The sequence below is a fragment of the Vicugna pacos genome, chromosome 2, assembly GCF_048564905.1.
Source record: "Vicugna pacos chromosome 2, VicPac4, whole genome shotgun sequence".
Classification (NCBI taxonomy): Eukaryota; Metazoa; Chordata; class Mammalia; order Artiodactyla; family Camelidae; genus Vicugna; species Vicugna pacos.
In genome coordinates, this window is record NC_132988.1 from 113,403,349 (window position 1) to 113,425,167 (window position 21,819).

Genomic DNA, 21,819 nt, shown 5'->3' on the forward strand with positions numbered 1-21,819 from the left:
AAATCATTTTTTAAATTTGTGTAATGTAATAGCAAGTGACCTTTATATAGGGCTTACAATGGGGCAGGCCCTCTTTTAAACACTTTATATGGAATATGTCATTTAATTCTCAGTATAAGACAGTATCCATGAGATGCTATGTGTCTATCTGTCTATCTATCTACCTATCTACCTACCATCTGCCTATCATCTGTTGATCCATCATCCATCTAACATCATCATTTTCATCATCATCATCATCATCATCATCATCACTATTTACCAGGCAAATAAAGGGCTAGGAGTTGATCCCCATCAGTCTGGCTCCAGAGTCCATGCTCTCAACTACTACATAAAAAAATTAGAAAGGGAAGGAATCATCACAGCCAGCCTTCTCATTCACATATGTGGACATTTACTCATGTGGTTCAGAGAGGGAAACTAACTCTTCTGAAATCACACAGCAAGTTAGTGGCTGCTTATTTCCAATCTGAAGTTCTTTTCCTTCTTGCACAGTGAATCTCTGTCCCTCAGGTGTAGGGAGAGAGCCTAATGCATTAGGTATCAGAGATGGAAGCAGACACTGAATGACTTTTTATGCGAGGTAGAGTAACCTGCTTAGAAAAGCAAGGAGGCGGTAGAGCAAGTGGGGAGTACGTGTGTTGGGAGAAGGACGACGCTGAATTTAGAAATTGTGCCGCATTAGGTTCTGGCCAAACTCCAACAATTTTTATTCATTATTATTTTTTTTATGTGAAAAGGAACCTGCAACAGTTTAGGCTCAGCTATTTGCCTTCAGGCATTGGTTTGTCAAATATGGGTCCAGTGCCAGTCGAGCAGTGAGTGTTCATGGGTGGCATGTGTCTGTGTGTGTGTGTATGTGTTCTGTGCTCAGGTGTTTGCATGTGCCCTTCTCTGTGTGTGTCCGTGGTGTTGGCATAAAAGGCAAACCATCCTAGGACTTACTGGCTACTTCTTACCTCCAACCCACCTCCCTAATGTGTCAAGAATTATAAATTAATCACCTGGCTGGCTTGCACTGAACTTACTAGTGTTTATGAAAGGGAATTCATTGGATATGCCTGTTAATGGAACACGTGTAATAATACTAAAGCCTGTGATTAAGAAGAAATTTAAGACCCACGAGTTTTTAATAGAAAAACATATCATTTGAGTGTTTATTTGCTGGTGTAAAATGGCTGAAATTTTTTAACGGGAGGGGTGCCTTTTTTTAATTTTAGAAGGATCATGGTGTTCACACTGAAAGTTAGCAGTACTTTTTCAGAAGCCCTTTTAGATTGTGTTTAGCAGAAGACTCCTGATAAAGCAGAAGCTGTTAATGGTTTCATTCTTTGATGGAAATAGATTGCAGAGTAATTCTACCCATAAGTGTTAATCATTCATTCATCAAAAACGTACTGCATACCGATCATGTGTTAAGCACAGGGCTGCATTGGGATTCAGAGATGGAAACCCTTGATCTTACCCTTAGATGACCCACAGTTTGATGAAGGGAAGACAGGTGAAGAAATAGTCTCAATACTTGTCCTGATAGAGGGGTGGAAAGGGCAGTGAAGATAGGCCAGGAGTCAGAGGCTGTCCAAAGGAGGCAGGATTTAAGCTGAATGAGATTTATCCAGTTAACCAAGGTAGGGAAGGCTAATCAAAGGATAGTTTTGCAAATTCACGGGGTCTTGGGAGCAAGTTGTGTTGGAGAGAACCATCAGCTGTTTCTACTGTTAGAGAGTAAGTGCCAGTGATCTAACAAACAATTACTGCTCAGATTCTCTCATTCACCCATTTATTCATTCAGTTGCATAAAGCTGCTGTTCTTGTTCATCTGAGTGTAGACATATACATGCACACAAATATATGTACACACATATGTGTATATGTTAATCTTTCTTGGCAAAATGTGGTATTTGATTTTCTTAAGTTTCCGTGAGATTTAATCATCCACATTATTTTATGGAGAGGTGTAGAAAGTTCTGCATGTAAAATGGAGCTGGTTGATTTTGGCTTTTCAGAAGTTTGCCTGTGGGTTTTTTAGAAATCTTTTTATTTTCCAGGGAAAGTTTGCATAATTTCTCCACAGATCCTATTTATCTTCCGAAATGGCAAGGAGAACAAACTGTCTTGGGTTTCACAGAACTGGAAGACTGAAAAACGTCTACATGTTTTCAGGATATCTGAGTATAGGTTTAGGAGTTTGAGATGTCTTGAAGAGAAAAGTTGTTTTAGTTCTACTTTTTATTTTCAGCCTTGCTGGTAGATTTTAGGAAAGTCAAAATAAGGTCCTGTGCATTTGGGTTTTCTAAAGCTCAAACAAATATGCATTCATTACCTATTCATTCACTAAATATTGATTAAGCACTCATAGTGAACTTTAAAAGGAGATGTGAGATGAAACCAATTCAGCCTCTATTCTCAAGTTTGCAATTTGTTGAGTGTGAGGAACAAATAAAGGGGTTGGGGGAAATGGAGTTTACTGTGGAAAACATATTGAAAAAGGAGAGGTATAAGTTAAGCCTTGAAGAACTAATATGGCAGAACCAGGAGTGTGAATTCCAAGCAGAGGAATAATCATGGACTGTGACAGGGAGGTGACACTAAGCAATAATCTGATTTTTGAAGGGTGGGTGACATGTCAGAATGAGATTTTAAGTTTATATTTTGAGGCCAGTCAACTCTGCTGCTTCCCAGACATGGAAATGATAGATAAAATATAGTAAAAGGGAAAAAGTCCTCCACGGTTGTTCAAAAATAGGATACTCATCTCTGTGGTGCAGGGAGCAGGGGAGGATTGGAATTTAGGCCCTATGGTGCAATTAGGACTAAATTGCCCTAATGGTGCCAGGATCACTGTTTCTCAAAAGTGCTGGAATGTGGTTCAGGGAGAACCTGGTGTGAAAAGTTGCTGCTTTTTACTTTGTATAAAGTTGTGTACCTTTGAGTTATGAGCCAAGAGACTCTCCTGGCTAGTGACTGTGTCTGTGAATGCCTCTGGGGACAAGAGCTCCTTGATTCCAATAAAAGACCTAGCTCTGGCCAAGAGTTCCAGGGGCCCAGGTGAAGGCAGAAAAGGTTAGACATGAAGGAGTACATAAAAACAAACGTATTTACCCCCACGTCAGAGAGAAAAACAGTAATACTCCATACAAAAATGTGCCCACAAACCAAAGTTATAAAACACATGAAAATATTAAAAGGTGGTCAATAAAATCCGTGACTGGATGTGTCAAGGCACATAAAATAGACTTAATAAAACAGCCTGAAAAAGACTTGCAAAAAAATGTATGAGGGGTGATCAAGAATCATAAAGGAATACATCATGAACAAAACCAGGCTATTAATCTTGTATCCTGCAATTTTACTGAATTTGTTTATTAGTTCTAATAGTTTTTTGGTGGAGACTTTAGTTTTCTTTGTAGAGTATCATGTCATCTGCAAATAGTGACAGTTTTATTTCTTCCTTTCCAAACTGGATGCTTTTATTTCTTTTTCTTGTCTGATTGCTGTGACTAGGACTTCTAATACTATGTTAGTGTATGACATGTAATAGTGTAATGAAATGTAAAACTGAGGAAGTGAAAAACTCATACCCTGAAGCCTATAAAACATTGTGAAGGAAACTGAAGATAATACAAAGAGGTAGAAAGACACCTCATGTCCTTGGAGTGGAAGAATTAATATTGTTAAAATGTCCATACTACTCAGAAGGATACACAGATTTAATGGAATTCCTATCAAAATACCCATGACATTTTTCACAAAACAATAATTCTAAAATTTATAAGGAACCACAAAAGACCCTGAATTGCCAAAGCAATCTTGAGAGAAAAGAACATAGCTGGAGGTATCATGCATCTTGACTTCAGACTATCTACAAAGCTATAGTAATCAAAACTGCATGGTATTGCCACAGACACATAGTTAAGTGGGACAGAATAGAGAGCCCAGAAATAAACCTACACACTTACGGTCAATTAAATCTATGACAAAAGAGGCAAGATATACAATGGAGAAAAGACACTCTCTTTATTAAGTGGTACTGGGAAAACTGGACAGCTGCATGTAAAAGAATGAAATTAGAGCATTTTGTCACACTATGTACAAAAATAAACTCAAAATAGATTAAAGATCTAAATGTAAGACCTTACATTTTAAAACTCCTAGAAGAGAACATAGGCAGAACATTCTTTAGCATAAATCATAGCAATATTTTTTTTGGTCTGTCTCCCAAGGCAAAGAAACAAAAGGAAAAATAAACAGATGGGGGCTAATTAAACTTCAAAGCTTTTGCACATCAAGGGAAACCACTGACAAAATTAAAAGACAACCTACTGAATGGGGGAAAATATTTGCAAATGATATGACTGATTAGAAACAACTCACACGTCTCAATATAAAAAACAAACAAACAAACAACTTGATTGAAAATGAGCAGAAGACCTAAATAGACATTTTTCCAAAGGAGACACACAGATGACCAGCAGACACATGAAAAGATACTCAGTGGCAATAATCACAGGAGAAATGCAAATCAAAACCACAATGAAATATCACCCCGCACCTGTCAGAGTGGTTCTCTTCAAAATGACCACAAGGAACAAATGTTGGTGAGGATGTGGAGAAAAGGGAACCCTTGTACACTGTTGGTGGGAATGTAAATTGGTGTAGCCACTATGGAAAACAGGATGGAGATTCCTCAAAAACCTAAAAATAGAACTGTCATATGATCCAGCAATTCCACTCCTGGGTATATATCCAAAGAAAATGAAAAAAACTAATTCGAAAAGATACATGCACCTAAATGTTCATAGCAGCATTATCTTCAGTAGCCAAGAAATGCAAGCAGCCCATGTGTCCATCAACAGATGAATGGATAAAGAAGATACATATATAATTAAATAAATATATGTATATTATTACTCAGCCATAGAAAAGAATGAAACTGCTGTTTGCAACAATGTAGATGGCCCTGGAGGGTATTATGCTTAATGAAATAAGTCAGACAGAGAAGGTCAAATACTATGTGATACCACTTATATGTAGAATCTAAAAAATTATACAAATGAATGTGTATTGCAGAAACAGACTCACAGACAGAGAACAAACTAGTGGTCATCAGTGGAGGGGGAGGGATGGGGATTAAGAAATACAAACTACATGTATAAAATAAATACAAGGATATATTGTATAGCACAGGGAAATATAGCCAGTATTTTGTAATAACTTTAAATGGAACATAATCTATAAAAATAGAATTACTATGTTGTACACCTGAAACTACAATAATATGGTAAATCAACTATTCTTTAATAAAAAAATTTAAAAATGACCAATCTTAAAGCTAACAGAGAGAACAGGTAAGTTAACAACAACAACAACAAAAAAATGACATACAATGACAGTGATTTCTCCTTATCATAAAGATGCTAAAAGGCAATGAATCAATACCTTCAGGGTGATGAGAGAAAATGCTGTCAATTTATAATTTTAGATCCAAAAAAACTATAATTTAAAAAGGAGACGTAAATAAAATTTCAGACAGAGATTAAAGAATTTATCATCCACAGCTTTTACTAAAAAAAAAAAAAAAGATGTGCTTAAAAAATGAAGAAAAGTAAAACCAGAAAGATGAATAGATGCAAGTAAAAATAGTGAGTACAGATTAACAAAATATCTTAGTATATTTAATGAAGGTAAACACAGCTTACCAAGAAACATATAAAACTAAATGTCCAGGTAATATAGAAAAAGAATAGATACTAGATTATAACAGAATAGTTAAAACATGATAAAGTCCTTGATTTGTTTATAGGAGGACAAAAATAGTGAATAATCCTAGACTTGTTAGAAAATTATAAAAGGTTAATGTTAAATACTAAAATATAAACACAATTTATATATTGCCAACCAACAGCGAAAAAAGAAAGAATTGTAGACATCTCAGAGAATTAAAAAAATGAGAGCAAAAGAAGTTAAGAAAAAGAACAATAAGGTAAATTTTATGTATCAACTTGACTGGGCTAAGGGATGCCCGGATCTGGTAAAGCAGTATTTCTGTGTGTGTCTGCTGGAGTGATTCCAGAAGCACTTAGCATTTGAGTTGGTAAACTGAGTAAGCACTTGCCCCTCCCCAATGTGGGTGGTCACCATCCAATCCACCAAGGGCTCAAGTAACAACAAAAAGTTGGAGGAAGGGCAAATTCCCTCTTTCTGCTTGAGCTGAGACATCCCTCTTCTCCTGTTCTCAGATACTGGCTCTTGGGTTTTCAGACTCGGAGGGGAAATTTCACCATCAGCTTCCCAGTTCTCAGGCCTTCAGACTCGGACTGAATTACACCCCCAGCACCCTGGGTCTCCAGCATGCAGACAGCAGATCATGGGACTTCTTGGCCTCCATAATCAGGTGAGCCAATCCCTACAATAAATCTCGTCATATATATATATATATATATATATGTCATAGATTCTGCTTCTCTGGAGAATCCTAGCACAAATGATAAATGAGAACAAAAAAAAAAATACAGGAGATGTTGTCTTGAATAACATGGGAAAATCCTGAAAGTTTAATTTTAAGTATAAAAAGTCAGTTGTAGAATAAAATATAGAGTATAATAATATTATTTTAAATTATACAGACTGCAAAACAATTCTATCCTAAAACAAATAAATTAATATCATATAATGTATGTGTGTGTGTGTATGTATGCTGTATGTTTGTATAATGTATGTATGTGTGTGTGTATGTTTGTATATATATATAATTTGTTAAAAATAGACAGAAAGGACCAAGATGAACACCAGGTTAGTGGTTGCTTCTGGAGTAGGATGGAGGATGGGAGGATAAGGAAGGGGTTTAAAGGGGGCTTCAGTTCTCTCTGTAATGTTTTCCTTCTTCACAATAGCAAGTGGAGCATATTTTAAGGTGTGTTCAATCTGGGTGATGGGTACAAAGGTATCATTATTTTCTGCATTAAATTTTTCATATGGATTTTGATGGGAGGACCATGTGGGAGCATCTTTTTGTTTTCACTCTTCCCTGGCAGTGATTTTAAGCCATGGTGGGATTTCTGTAGAATCCTTCATCCATGCTGCTCTCCCTCATCTTTGTGTCTACATTGTAGTTACCTAAAAGAGAAAAATCAAAATTGTTCTTTTCATGATGGAAACAACCAAATTCTTCAAGGGGCTTTAGTTCCTATGGAGTTTAAAGAAGACAGTATATACTGAATATTGTCCTCAATGTCCAGCATTCTCTATGGAGTCAATAAACTCCGTAAAGACTGAGACCGCACCAGGATTGTTCAGCACTGCATTTCCCGTGCCTGTGCCTTGGCGTAAAGATTGGGTTAATACATCCATGAGTAAAGGAAGGGCTGCTAGTTTTACCCAACAGCCGCTTCTCGCCTCGTCCACATGCCCGACTCTTCCATACTCTGTGCCTTTGCACAAGTCGTCCCTCTCATCGCCTCTAGGAATGACCTTGCCTGCTAGTTTGCTGTGAAAATTCCTCTTCTAATCTTCCTGTTTCCTGTAGATAGAAGCTTCCTTAGGTCAGAGGTCCTGTCTGTCTCTTTCAATGCTGTAGGCCTATAACCTGTCATGTTTCTAGAATAAATGTATTCTAGTTCATGAGCCCAGATGTCACCTCTCCTCGAAGCCTTTCTTGACATAGCTTCCAAACCCCTACAACTTATATTCCAGACAGTTAATCATGGGAAAAAAAATTGACACTTACCTAGTATATATATTTCAATGACTGCTGTTAGTGTATTGTAAGTAATTGTTTCCCTCATTAGATGTTAATTCCTCAAGAAACAGGTTTACATCTTTTTATCTCTGTGTTCCTAATTTCTCGTCTGGCAGGCATGTGGAACAGAGCAGCTTGTCAGCATGCACTTGTTGAACTGACTTATATCCATTTGCATGTGTTCTGTGTATTTTCGGAAACACTCAGAATCCTCCTGACGATGCTTCCCTTCTCCGGACGATGGCCAAGTGACCCCGGCGCACAGGTGAATCTCCTGCCGCTTGTGAGGGAGCCTGGAGTAGCCGCTCAAGGTGGATGCCCAGGAAAGGGTAAGGTAATGTGGGGAGTGAGGAGAGGGGTCGGTAGTTACCTTCGTCTTATCTGCCCAGGTCTGTGACCAGTGAGTCGCCTGGGGATGGGCACAAGCCCTCCCGCGGGGAGGACTCTTCTGCGCTCTCAGTCCCCTGCTGCTGCCATCTGTTGATAATTACTGTCCGATCTCTGCTGAGAATGTGTGATATTTAATATTTCCTCACCACTTGAACAAACATGCGGCAATAACAGAACGGCACTTGGCCACAGGAGTAGAAAGATGTATTTGCATGAAAGAGTCAGTGTACACCTTGGGCCAGGCAAACAACTGCCTTCTCTTTGCAAAGTTACGAGAAGTCCCCATGTTTCAGAACCTGGAGAATAGGTACATTGACTTAGGTTGTGTTTTTGGAAGAAAACTCTTAAAAATCCAAACTATCGAGAAGATCAGGAAACAAAATGTAACAACTTCTTTTGACAGTTGATGTGATTTTTCTTTTAATGAGCCATCATGAAATTTTCCCAGGTAGCTTTTCAGCATTTTTAGAGAAAGTTGATGCTCTTGACAAGTAGTAAGAAAGAAAAAAAAATGTTTTGTACATTGGAAAAAGAGTTCTTCCATTTGAAAATCTTTTTTTTCCCCAGTCCTTTCAGGAGTGGAGAAAAGAGGTTTCTAGTTTCATTTGCAGGTGGGGAAGTTCAACTTCCCAGTTTAAGAATAACAAGAAGATTCAACAGGGACAAGCTTTCTGCCCTGCTTTGCACTTACAATAAACTCTGGGTTACTGATGTGATCGGAAATAGACTGCTTTGGTTCACTGAGCAAGTCTGGAGCTGAGGCAGAGAAAGGTGGGGTCGCTGATGGCATGTAGATACCTATGGTTCGTTGACCGTCTGCGCTGAAGTGGCAGCTGGGACTGAGGAGTGGGGCAGGCGCGGGCGTTGTTTCTAGTACTAGAAAAGAAAGCGAATCGTTCCCCTGTCTTGTTCGGCATCATCCCTCATGTCCATTTGGGAACCGCCAGTTTTTGTCATGAATGCTTTTTTATCCCCAGCATCTATTATGAAAACTTGCAGACATACTGAAGAGTTAAATGTATTTTACAGTGAACACCAGAATGCTTTCTGTGGTAGAGGGATGCTATCATTAACAATTTCCTCTGCTTGCTTTATTATGTCTCTGTTCATCTGTTTCTTCCTTTCTTGGTAGGTATCAATCAATCCATGTTATTATTGTTAATGCATTTCAAAATATGTTGCAGGCAGTCATGAATGCCTTTACTGTCCACTATTATCCAAGAGAGAAACCTCGGTTATTGTAGGTAGGTACCTTTTCCTTGACTCGCAAGGCCTGCCTGGTGATCACAGAGGGCATTGCCCTGGGCACTGGGTGGTCTGTAAAATGAAGACAAATAAATACACAATTACACGTTGTGATCATAGTCATAGAATGGAAAACAGAATAAAGTAGAATGGAATAGAGAATGAAACGCCATCTCCAAGACCGTCTCCTTTCCTTTAACCCACCACCTTGCTACCAAAATGACTTTTTGAAACACCACTTGGATCATGCCTACCACCTGTGGGATAAGACCTACAGTTCCCTGACTGGACGACTGCAATGTTATGACATGGCTAGACAAAGGTTTTCACTACTCCACAAGTATTTATTGGCTCCCTATTATGTTCTGGGTGCATGGGAAAGATGTTGTGAATATTAGAATAAACACATCATGATCTCTAGCCTTGAAAGGTTTATGGGCAGGCTGAGGGAACAGATCATTTCAATATGATGCTTAAAATGCTATGCACACATGGAGGAGAAGCAACCCAGCACAGCCTTGGGTCCGGGTTAGGAAGATCTTCTGAAGGGAAAAATGGATGCTTTGAATCCAGAACACATATTTAGGTGAAGAAGGATGGGAATGTATTCCAGCAAAGAAGACAAAATATTCAGGCAGAAAGACTGGTGGGATAGAGAAACAAGCCGTTAGTATTTACTAGACTAGAAATTGCGAAGTTGACAGGCTAGTGCTGTGGCTTGTGGGCGGCCTCACAGAGCACCTGCAAAATGGCAAAGAGGGCAGGGACTTTATCCTTATGGAGGCAGGAACCACTGAAGCAGTTAGAAATGCAGTGCAAAGCATGGGTGCAGGGCGGTGGGAACGGGCAACTCAACAAGCTGTTAGACGTGTGCCGCAGTAATCCAGGTGAGACAGGCTCCTGGTGCTGGTAGTAAAGATGGAGAAAGAGGGACTTATTTAGAGAATGCATAAGAGGTGAAGTCAGGAGCATGTAAAGAATGAAATGGATGAGCACAAGGCAAGTGAAAGGGCGAGGTTAGCAACGAATCCCAGTCCTCTAACCTGGATGGGTGAGTGAATGGTACATCGAATAACTAAGATGGGAAATAGTAAGAGGCAGAGGAAGAGAATGAGTTCAGTTTTGTAGGTTAAATTTAAAGTGCCTGGGAGATGTCCAGGTGGAGATGTCCACAGTATGGTGGGCATAAAAATTGGAAGCTCAAGAGAGAACCTTGGATATGGAGGGGTATGCTGGTTAGAAACACGTAAAAGGGTGTGTCTCAGATTTATCCTAGCTGCGGGATGAGGGAGCTGGAGCACTTTTATATCATCTGTCACCAGTCATTGGTGGAGTGTGCTAAACACACTGCTACACGTATGTGCTACATGTCTGTGCTACATACACCTGTCCTGCTTTATATTCAGATATCAACAAGAAATTAAGTTTAAATGCCTTGATTCTACTGAGTTGATGTGGCTAGAACCTGAATCTCCTGATTTCTGTCTCAGTTATCTTTCCTCCGCATTCATCCCCACTCCATTCTCAGCAGTGCGCTCTCTGTCCACTTGTTCATCCGGTCGTTTGCTCGTGACCTCAGCAAGCTTTTGTTAGGCACCTCCCCTGTGCCGGGCAGGGCCGGCTGCCGTCCCTGAAGGCAGTGGGAATAGAACCTTGAAGAACCTCAACTTCCCTCCCTTCCAGCCGTTCTCACTTCCTGAGAGAGCAATGGTATTTAGACTTGGGGGAAGACCTGAAGGATAGAAGACAGACTTCTCCCAGATGTCTGTCTTGCCAGAATGACATGTCACAGGGCCCTGGGAACTTGGATGACTCAGTTTTGAGGTGACGTGGAAAATGATCGCTAAGAGAGTATGCACTACTCCAGCTTATGCGAAACTATAAAGAACTCCTTGTCTGCATTCACAAAAGAAAAACTCATGTTTCCTATGGCCTTTAACTCCTAATCTTTACTGGTTACAAGAGGGTATTCCAGGCAGTAGAGTGCTTAATAAATATTATACAGTTTGCTAATGGCAATGCTGTTTGGGAGTGATATTTCCTTCTAAATGTGCTAGCCTGGTTTAACAAATCTGCTGTGTGCAGTTTCACCTTTCATTGTGTTGGTTGAGCTGTCTCAGGGGCACCTTAGCAGGGGCCAAGCAACAGCTCAGAAATGCAGAGTGAATGAGTCTGCCGGATGCATTAATAGTTTTTGTCTGCGCTGACTTCCCCTTTGTTGTCAGAGTGTAACCAACACCGAGGGGCTCCACTCTGTTCGGTAACTGTGCATTCTCACTGTGAGGATGTTGAAACGCTTGAAGGGCTGGCAGCAGCGTTTCCCTACATCCTTGTGTTGTTTTCAGACCCTTTTGTATGCACTGATGGTCATTTCTAACTCCTCTCTCACTTAACCCAGCCTTTTAGGAATGGTTTAGTTGGAAAATCGACAAATGGTACCAGTGTCTTTTTCAAAATTTTCTTTACTCCCAAAAGAACTGAATGCCAGTTCTAGGTAATTGTTACCTGTGAGGTGCAAAGTCATGGGATTCATGACCATGGCTGACTTGAGCTCAGGCAGACTGCACTTTGGAACATGGTTCTGCTTCCCTCTGTTCTCCGTCAACCTCAGTTTCCTCATCTGAAACATGAGTCACTAGCAGCACGTGGTGTAAATGCTCCTAACTCCACCCGTCCTTCCCCTCTTGTTCTCTCCCTCCCTTCTTTACCTTTCTCCCTTTCTTCCTTCCAATATATGTTGAGTCATTCCACCTTTTTTTTTTGATCATCTTATGAGCTTCCGAAGTCATCCAAAAGGAAGTTCATCTTAAAGTAAAAACAGAAAAACAAACCTTCTTGACCCCCTGTCTTCCAGCTACTGTCTTACCCCCTCACAGGCAAATTTCTTATAGAGTTCTCTGCACTTGGCATCTGTAACTTCTCGTATCCCACATATTCTTTAACCTTCTGCAGCCTGGCTCCAGCCTCTCCTGTTCCACTGAAAATGTTCTCCTCAGAGTAAAAATAGTTCCTGTAGACCAGTTAACCGTTACATTGCAATAACCAAGGCACCTCCGTGTTGATAGTGCTTTCCATTCTTCACAGGTTTGTATTTGCTAGTCCATTTAGGATGAAACTTTTTTTTTCTTGCTGGATATTTTACGTGTCAGTTGGGTAAACTGTCTTGTCTTAGATAGGTCACTAGTTATTGTTTTGTAATATGAACCCACAGGAGTATCAGAATCTTGGTCGATGGGGAAATAAGACTGCTTCCACACTCAACTGTGCTTTTTATTTAAAGAAAAAGTACTTATTAAGGGAACTAAGCACAAACATTATAACATTAGCACAAACAATGTATTTAAGTAGGACACCCAGTTTAAAACAAAATATACAGGAAAACACACTTTTGTAGAATTATGATTTGTTTTCACTGATCCTTTAGCATTCTCCATCATTGTTTAGTCTAGCTCAGGTTTTCATTTTGACTTAATTAATTATTAACTATGAATGTTTCCTTCAACCATCACAAACTATTTATACTTCTTGGTGAAAGTTCTGCTTGGATATATAAACATATGCCCCTTTATAAGCAAGGTTTTTTTTTTTTTTTTGAGTGTACAACACAGGGTCATGAGAAGAAGTTGATGTGGACCCATCTGGCTGATTCTCTGGCGAATCTGAAGTCTGTCGACTTTAATTCTCCTTGGGTCTACCGAGCATAAGATCTCCACCTTGTTAACAGCATGGGAAGCAAGGCTCTTATTTTCCCCTGATTCCAGCTTTTAATTTTAATGTTAACTTTGATTACAGTCATATGGACAATGTAGTTTGAAGATGCAAACAGCTGTGTTGGACTGCATGTCTGGTGGACCTCACTCCCGCAGCAGCTCTCACCATTTTTGTTGTTCCTGTGGATATTTGCCTCCGTATCTCTAGGTAACACGCTTTACCTGCTGTTCCTGCATTTGTCAGTTTCAGGCCTTACTGACTGATTTCCTACAGTGGAAGACAGGATGTAGCTCTCTTCCCCGCCTCCTCCTGCTCAGCATACACACTGGCACGGTCCCCCACCCCCAACCTTCTATTATATTAGGTTGAATTCTAGGAAATTGCTACTTTTCTTCGTCAAAAATGCTTCAGTGTTGTCAATTTCCTGATCTTTAGTTATACCATAATCTTAGTTAAGACAAAATTCAGTGTTTGTAATAGTTAAGCCATTTAGCATATTATAATTACTTTCCTTCTGTAGCAGAACTTTTGTGTGTTTGGTTGGTTGGTTTTAAAAATATACTTGTTATTAAATGTTCCTCAAGCTCTCTCCCAGTTTGTTGAATCTCCCCTTAGCATAATAAAACAAAAGTAGTGTTCGATTTCTGTCCCCTGGGAGACATTGTCGTTAGGGCCTTTTTTCACTCTAGAGGACTGGTTCCTTTTCTAGATCTGCAACCTAGACCCTCCTAAAACACCCTAGGGATACCCTGTCTCTTGTGTTGGAGTTTCTGTTTCCTCTGTCCATGACTTCTATAGTTTTGGTCCATTCTCCTTGGTGGACGTCTGCTTTTCTAGGTTTTTGATAAAGGGAGAAATAGAAGTAACTTTTGGGGGATCTGGCAGGTTATTATTCTCTGTTTACACTGAATTAATACTGATATATTAGTCAGAATTCTCTAGAGAAAGAGAACCAGTTGGATGGACGGACGGGTAGATAGATGGATAGATAGGCTTATTACAAGAAATTGGCTCATGCAGTTACAGAGTTTGGCAAGTTCCAAGATCTGCAGAGTGATTTGGCAAGCTGGAGAACCAGGAAAACCAGTGGTTTAGTTCCAGTCTGAGTTCAAAGGCCTGAGAACCAGAAGAGCCAACAGTGGAGTTCCTGTCTGAAGGTCAGCCTTTTTGTTCTATTCAGGCCTTCAACTGATTGGATGAGGCCCACCCACCTTAGGAAGAACTTTACTTAGTCTACCAATTTAAAGGTTAATTTTATTTAAAAACACCCTCACAAAAACAATCAGAAAAAATGTTTGACCAATTATCTAGATACCCCATGGTCCAGTCCAGTTGACACATAGTTTACCATCACAGTTGGAAATCACTTTCCCTGAGTAATTTGAAGATATTTCTCCATTGTCTTCCAGCGTCAAGAGTCCTGCTTGAGAATGATGATACCTGATTCGTTTTTGGGTTGGTCTGAGACGTGTGGCTGGGTGTTTGACCCTGATCTCCATTATCAGGTGCCAGAGCTAGGCTTTTCTTTTCTTTCCTTTTTTTTTCTTCTCCCAGATCTGGGCTTTTTATAGGGGGAACTGCTGATATGAATGTCTTTAGATAATTTTTCTTGGGCTGGTCAGATTTCCTGGAGAGTTATCTTTTAGTGTCCTGCTTGGGAGATACAGGCTTGGCTTCTAGAGACCTGAGAGCCTAAGGGAACAATTAGAATGCAAATTTTCATGTAATCTCCTTGTTTCCAGAGCACTGTACCTAAACTTCACATGGTGTCCCCTGGTCCATGTACCTTCTGTCTTATCTTTCTTAGAAAATAAACCTGCATTTACTGTCAGAGTTGTAGTAGTGGAGAGGATATGGTGATCCAATGGCTTTGTAAAAAGATTTTCAGCCTATTTACCCATTTCATCTCCACATTTATGCTTATCTCCATGGGGTCCTGAGGATGCTAACTGCTATCCATATAGAGGTACCATGGTGCAAGTTGGCTAGCTCTCATTTCTGTGGCAACTTCTAGGTCAGTTATTAACTCATCCTTCTGTTTCCTAGCTCCCCAAATTCTGTGGCTTCTATTTCCTTTCCAATTCTCTGTGTCTTTGTGTTCTACACCTTAAACATTCCTTCATTGTTCTTTCAGTGAGGCTTCCTGATGAAGTGACGCTAAATGTTCATTCACTGTGCAATCGCTCCTTGAAAGCTGGATCTTGCTGCTTTTCTTACGCTCTCGCCAAAGGTGGGAGAAGGTGAGGAGAAATTACAAGGTAGTGTGATGTTGCTAAAATTCAGCCACTATCTTTCTCCTGATCCAAGTGAAAATTTTTTGATTTGAATTACCTCACTAAATTGCTCCATCCTTTGAGCTCGCCACTTATGAAAAGAATTTCCAGGTTTACTTATTAATATTGAACTCTACAGTGTAACTAGAACTTTTATAAGTAATCTAAAAAGATTTCCTAAACATTCATCATGTACAAAACCTTATCTAGCTATATTCTCAAGAATTTTATAATTTGATGTGAAAAATTGGTCTGTAAAGTGGAAAGAAGTAATGAATCAAGATTATAATGCAAGCAGTTCTGTTAATTTCTATATCACCACATTCCATTTCCCAGATGCAAACAAATCATCATTCTTATGACTATGTGATAACCTCCTCCAATTCTGACTCCCTGGAACCTGGGAAGGAAGTATACTTTACGATGATTAAGTGCCTTACTTAGCATGCATTTGTGATGCCTATCTCTTTCGAAGGTTTTAAAATGAAAGCTGTGTCATCTCTCAGAAGTGAGTTAAGTGTGGCCCAGTCTGGAAATGGTGGTATTTTTAGTGACTGTTTTTTATTATGACTAGGTTCACCTGCATGTGACAAATGACCTCAGATTTCCTGAACGTGGTGATTTTATGATGATAGACCAGTCTTTCTTGTTTACATAAACAGATAAATGGGTCCAGGCTCAGCTCGGGCACCATAATTACCTGGCACCAGGGCTCTCCGTTTTGTTGCTTCATAACCTTTAGGATGCCTTCTTTTTGTCCAGGTGCCAGTGTCAGCTCCAGCCGCCATTTCTTCATTCCAACCAACAGGAAGGAGGCAGGACAAAGAAGGGGCTGTCTCTTCATCTTGGAAACACTTGCAGGCAGCTCCACACATCGTAACGGTCAAAAGTTGGTCACATGGCCATGCTTAGCTGCGAAGAGGGATGGAAAATACATCTATTCCAGGCAGCCTTGTACCAGTAACTATCAGGGTTTCTGTTTCTAAGGAAGGAAGGAAGAAATACAGAACAGATCTAGCAGGGGAAGAGGAGTCTGTTTCATAGGGACACTTACATCTGTCCAACTCTTGACCCCCACGTTTCAGAACCTGGAAGACACTGGGATGAAGAGGTGGTGACAAGTGACCCAGGTGATGAGTGCTGTGTCAATGGCAGGACCAACAACCAGATGCCTGTTTCATGATTACTGATCCTATGCTGAGATCCAGCTTGGAAGTGAATATTCTTCAAAATGACATATTTTAGTTATAAAATATCTCAAACACACAGAGAAGTCTGGCACTCGTTATCCACCACTCAGTATTCAGATGTTTGTCATGATTACTTCAGAGAGCTCTCATCCTTATAAGAAACAGAAGTGTCACGATCTCCTCCATCTCTTTTCCTTTTCTTGCTGTTGACTGTTTACCCAAGATGTGGGCTGTCTGATTGGAATAGAGCTTATTTCATTTGTGGCGTTCTGTAGTTGCCGTGTGGTGACGGGGGCTAGCTTGGCTAATAGGGGGAGAAAAAAGGCAGTATTTTCTCAGGTGTGATTATTGCTCTTAACAAGACACAATCCAATTAGTGATGGTTGTGTCTTTTAAAAATATCATTTTCAGCTTAAAAAACATTAGAATACTATTTGCACACATATTTGAAATACGGTATAATTTAAAGAAAAATAAACACCTATTATATATAGAAAGATATATATTTATTAAGTAATCTGCTTGACTACATTTTTTTCTGTTATAAATCACTGCCTATTATATTTAATTTTTTTTATACTTAAGAACGGTTTTTTAATGACAGATCGCAACGTTTTAAGTGATGCAGCTGCCCTTTCCTGTCTTAGGTCAGGTTCTCTGAAAATATTCTGAGACCCTGTGGTTTGCATGCAGGTGGTTTCCTGTGGAGTGTGAGGGAACAGGGAGGGAGGGTTGAGCAGAAGGAGAGGCTGGGCAGAGATGCAGTTGCAGCAAAGGTCTGAGCTAGCCCACCAGGGCTCCGGAGCTGGGACGGCTGCAGAGCTGTACCCTTGCTGCTGCTGCACCCAGGCTAGTGACTGGACAGGAGCTGCTTCTGTGGGAGGAGCGTGACCTTGGGTGAAGCACCTCTCTCCACCTAAGATTGTGAGAGCTCAGGACTGAGGGGGCCCCTGGCGGGCACCCCCACTTCCACTTCTAAGTGGGGCACACCCCCAGTTCTTGTACCTTCACCAGTCATGCGTTTCTTATATTTTGCTGCATTGTTGACTGATTCTAATGATTCTAAAAGGATGGTTTACTTCATTGTCACCGAGCACCCTGGACTTCAGGGCTCAGTGTAATATCGTTCAGGCTCCTTTGAAGGAAAATCTGGTAAGATATTGCAATTTAAAAAATAAAGGAAATGCATTATTTGTGACTAAAATATACTTTAAAAATTTTAAAAATATATTTAAAAATTTTAATGACAAGTCTTCTATTTTTTGGTGGAAAACACCTTATTGTTACTGGAATCCCTGAAGCATCTTTAAGGAGGCAGCTCTGAGACTCAGGTCTATTGAAAAGAGCCTACTTTTGGAATCAGATGTACCTGAATTTGAACCCAGAGAGTTAGTTACTTGCTGTGTGACTTTGTCATGTCATACCACCTCTCTGTGCTTCAACTTTTCTAAACAAAGCAAAGCACTTCTTCCAAGGTCCCTTTGGTCTCTGAGAGTTCCCCATTTATGCGAGAACACAGCCAGAACTTCCAGTGTAGTGAGCCTAAGAACTGTTGTAGGTCTGACCAATTTCCTGGCCGTCTGTCAATAGGATTAACTTATCATTGAAGGTTCCTTGGTGAGGCTACGCTCACAGCAGGAGTGCCTGGGGAAGGCTGTGGAACGTGACTTCATGTCAGGGCCTCCCTACGGCCAAGCCTGCCTTAGGAAAGACTTCATTCTTTGGCTCTGCAGTAGGGAGCAAGGGAAGACGCAGGAGGGAGCAGGCAGGTGCCAGCAGCAGGAGGTACAGCTTCAGAGCTGGGGTCCAGCTTCTATTTCAAGCACAGGGTTTGTGTAATTGGATTGTCATTTGCCCAGTGCACTCCCCACCCCTCCCCCCGCCCCAGCCGTCTCTCATGAGTGGCCCCCTCTCTCCATCAATATGGGAACATAGGAGACTTTAATTAAGACAGAGGGGCAGCCCTCAGGGAAGATGCTGGAGTGTGTTCAGCCCCTGAGCTCAGGAAGCATGACTCATCCCCCGAGCTGGGGGCTGGCACTTTAAGACTTGAGTGCCTGCCATCCAGTCCCCTCACACACATGTCCCCTTTCTTTCTTTCCATTTCTAATTGAGAGAAGATATGCTTTATTTGAAGTGAGAATCCCCTGGTGTCCACGAATGTCCTCCACTCCCGCAAATGACCGCTAAGGGAGTAATAACTCAAGGAGTGCCGACAGAAGGCAGTTTAGTGATCTCATAGAGGGTCCGCCGGGCAGAGCAGGGGGCAGGGGATTAGGAGAACTTGGCTGCAGAACTCTGGTCCTGAGCCACATAAGCTTTCTTCTCTGCACTCTGAGCATGCGGGAGCCTAGCCTGCTCTCTCTACCTCCTGGGGCTGCGGGTCAGGCGCATGACATGGGCGATTGGGAGGGGAGCTCGGCCCCTGGAAATCCAGGATCAATCAATCTGTCAACAAAACCTACGGGGTATTTATGGAACGTCTGATATACGAGTGAGGGAAACCCAATGTATGTTAGGATTCATTATGTTAAAATATTCTTTGAAACATTCGGAGAGAAAAAAAAGAGAATTTGATCCCTTCAAACATGGAAAGTCAGTTTCTGGCATTGTTGAAATGTAAAACTGCCTGAAAGCTGTCAGTGAGTAGTCGGGTGAAGAGACAGCTTGAGGGGTGCTGTTGTCCTGAAGCAGCCTTTTCGTGCTGAGTCGCAGCAGGGTTAGGTCTAGCAGCTTCATCCGCACCACTCTGACCTCTGACCTCAAGACTCCACCCAATTCTGGGCTCTGCTTCCACCCAACCCCCTACTTCAGCCTTTGTCCAGCTTTGTACCTGCTGGACCTGTGAGGAGAGAGAGAGGCGGACAGGTGTGCGTTTCGTGGCTTGCAAACTACTGCCCCCAATCCTTTTGTCCCTCCCCTCCTGGAATAAAAGTGTTAGTCCTCCTGACCAAGGCTAACTCCTTCACTTAGGCTGGCGGCAGACTTTGCCCGGCTTAGGGCAAAGTGAAAATTCTAGGCAGGGGATTTTCTGTCTCCTCTGGTGCCTCAGTCCACAGTGGACAGGTGACCCCACTGTGATTGTAACCTCCATGATGGAACGCACTCAGCATCTGGGTCAGGGGTGGGTGAGAGTCCTTCACTGCATTGTCCTCTGAGAAAGCTCTGCTCCTGCCAGCCTGTGTCAGAGCTGCCACTACCTTGCCCTGCCCCAAGATGCCGTTAGGGCAAGACCCTACTGGGACCAGAGGGTGACGGCAAAAAGGGCCTTCCCCTACCCACACAACCCGGTCCCTGCCTCAGGCAGAGGTGGAAGTGATCGAAAGGTGGGCAGGCAGGCCGGGAGGCCCTCAGGAGCTCAGTGGGCAGCTCGGCCTCTGTCCCTGGGATGTGGTAGCGCCTGTTTGCCCAGGCTCCATGTCCCCAGCACATGCTCCATGTGAAAAACAGACGATCACAGATAAAATTGTTAAAAATTTAAAGACCAAAAAAAAAAAATTTGAAGACAGCAAACTGCGGGCCCTTCTGACCTGCACAGGCCATGTGCTCACAGTCAGCCCCGACCTGATGGCTTTCCTGGAGATCACCCTCTCGCTTGCTCCCCTAGACGGTACCGTGCCCAGGATGCTCTCTCCCCCTGAATCTCACTCCATCTCTTCCCACTGAGTCTTCCCCTTAGACTGTATGTTCAGATTCCACCTATTTTTTCCTATTGAAGTATAGGCGATGTACAGTGTTGTTAGTTTCTGGTGTACAGCATAGTGATTCAGTTATACATATATAGATTCTTTTTCCTATTCTTTATCATTATAGGTTATTACGAGATATTGACTACAGTTCCCTGTGCTAAATAGTAAGATCTTGTTGTTTATCTATTTTATATTTAGTAGTAAGTATCTGCAAATCCCAGACTCCTAATTGATCGCCCCCCACTTCCCTCCTGGTAACCATAAGTTTGTTTTCTATGTCCATTTACAAGACAAAAACAGATTCACAGACATAGAAATTCCACCCATGTTTTAGATACCTCCTCACCTTTTCTCCCCATCTTCCTTCTGACCTTCTGACCAATCTGTCTCTTCAAGAAGGCAGACTTGAAAAAAGAGCCAACATTTACAGTGTCTCTCTCTGCTGCTTCATGTCTCGCTCACCCTTAGTCGCTTCCAGTGAGGCAAACTGTTTTCCCACTCTGAAAACTCCCCTTGCAAAGGTGGTCATCGAACTCCTAACTACACAGTGACTGCAAAGGTCGGATTTTCAGTGTTTCACCTTCTCTGACTAAAGAGATGCTATTTGACAATGTTGGGAACGCCTCGTCTTGGTATCCACGGCCATCTCTCTTCTGACTCTCCCTTCCCAGTTTATTCCCTCTGAGTTCTGGAGGCCAGAAGTTTGAAATGAAGATGTCGGCAGGGCCATGCACCCTCTGACTCCCCCAGCGTCAGGTCATACTTTACTTCTTCCAGCTTTGGGCCGCCCCAGGCGTTCATCGGCTATGACGGCATCACTGCAGCCTCTGCCTCTGCCTTCACGTGGCCGTCCTCTCCGTGTGTCCCTGTTTCTCCACACGGCTGTCTTTTTATTGGGATCCCAGTCGTGTTGGATTAGAGACCCACCCCTCTTCAGAATTTCACCTTCTTTAACTGGTCACGTCTGTAGTGGCCCTATTTCCCAATAAGTTTACATTCTGAGATCCTGGGGGTGAGGACTCCAACATACCTTTTTGGGAGGACACAATCAAGCCACAACATATTGTAAAAGTAGTGTAATATTGATAAAAAATGCATGCCATTTAATTTCTCCAGCTTCAGTTTATTCATCTCCATAATGGCTGTAATAGCACTTGTTCGGCTTACCTCACGTAGTAAAGACCATATTAATACTCAATATAGAAGCAGGCATCCTTTGCAAGTGTGGCAGTTTATCATGATTGTAAATATGATCCCCTTTCATTGTTTTGAGGTTGCTGGGTTGTGCATTTGCAGTACCTCTTGGCGTAAAAGGTGTGGATTGATTAGGGCTTGGGGCACACACTGAGGCTTTGCTTCTTCAAGAACATCTTGGTAACCCCATGTTTCTTTACTCTTGACATGTTTTCTCAGCCAGCTGGTACTGCTGGACTGTGAAATGGGGGGTAAGAATTTATGCCATGTGGAAGGGCACACTGGAGGAGCAGCAGGGGAGGGCAGCAGAGGGATTCAGGTTCCAGGAGGTTAGGGCGCGCAAGGGCCAGAGCCCACTGACTCCCTGCCCCCATGGCCTCCTGCTCTCA

At 41.7% G+C, this 21,819-nt stretch overlaps 1 long non-coding RNA gene across 1 annotated transcript; it reads left to right on the top strand.

Annotated features, from left to right (window-relative positions):
* The first annotated feature begins 14,510 nt into the window (after nucleotides 1–14,510).
* On the top strand, nucleotides 14,511–17,791 carry LOC140688054 (uncharacterized). Its single transcript, XR_012062752.1, has 3 exons — nucleotides 14,511–14,589; nucleotides 15,219–15,324; nucleotides 16,120–17,791. It is a non-coding gene; the product is annotated as an uncharacterized lncRNA (long non-coding RNA).
* Nucleotides 17,792–21,819: the final 4,028 nt, after the last annotated feature.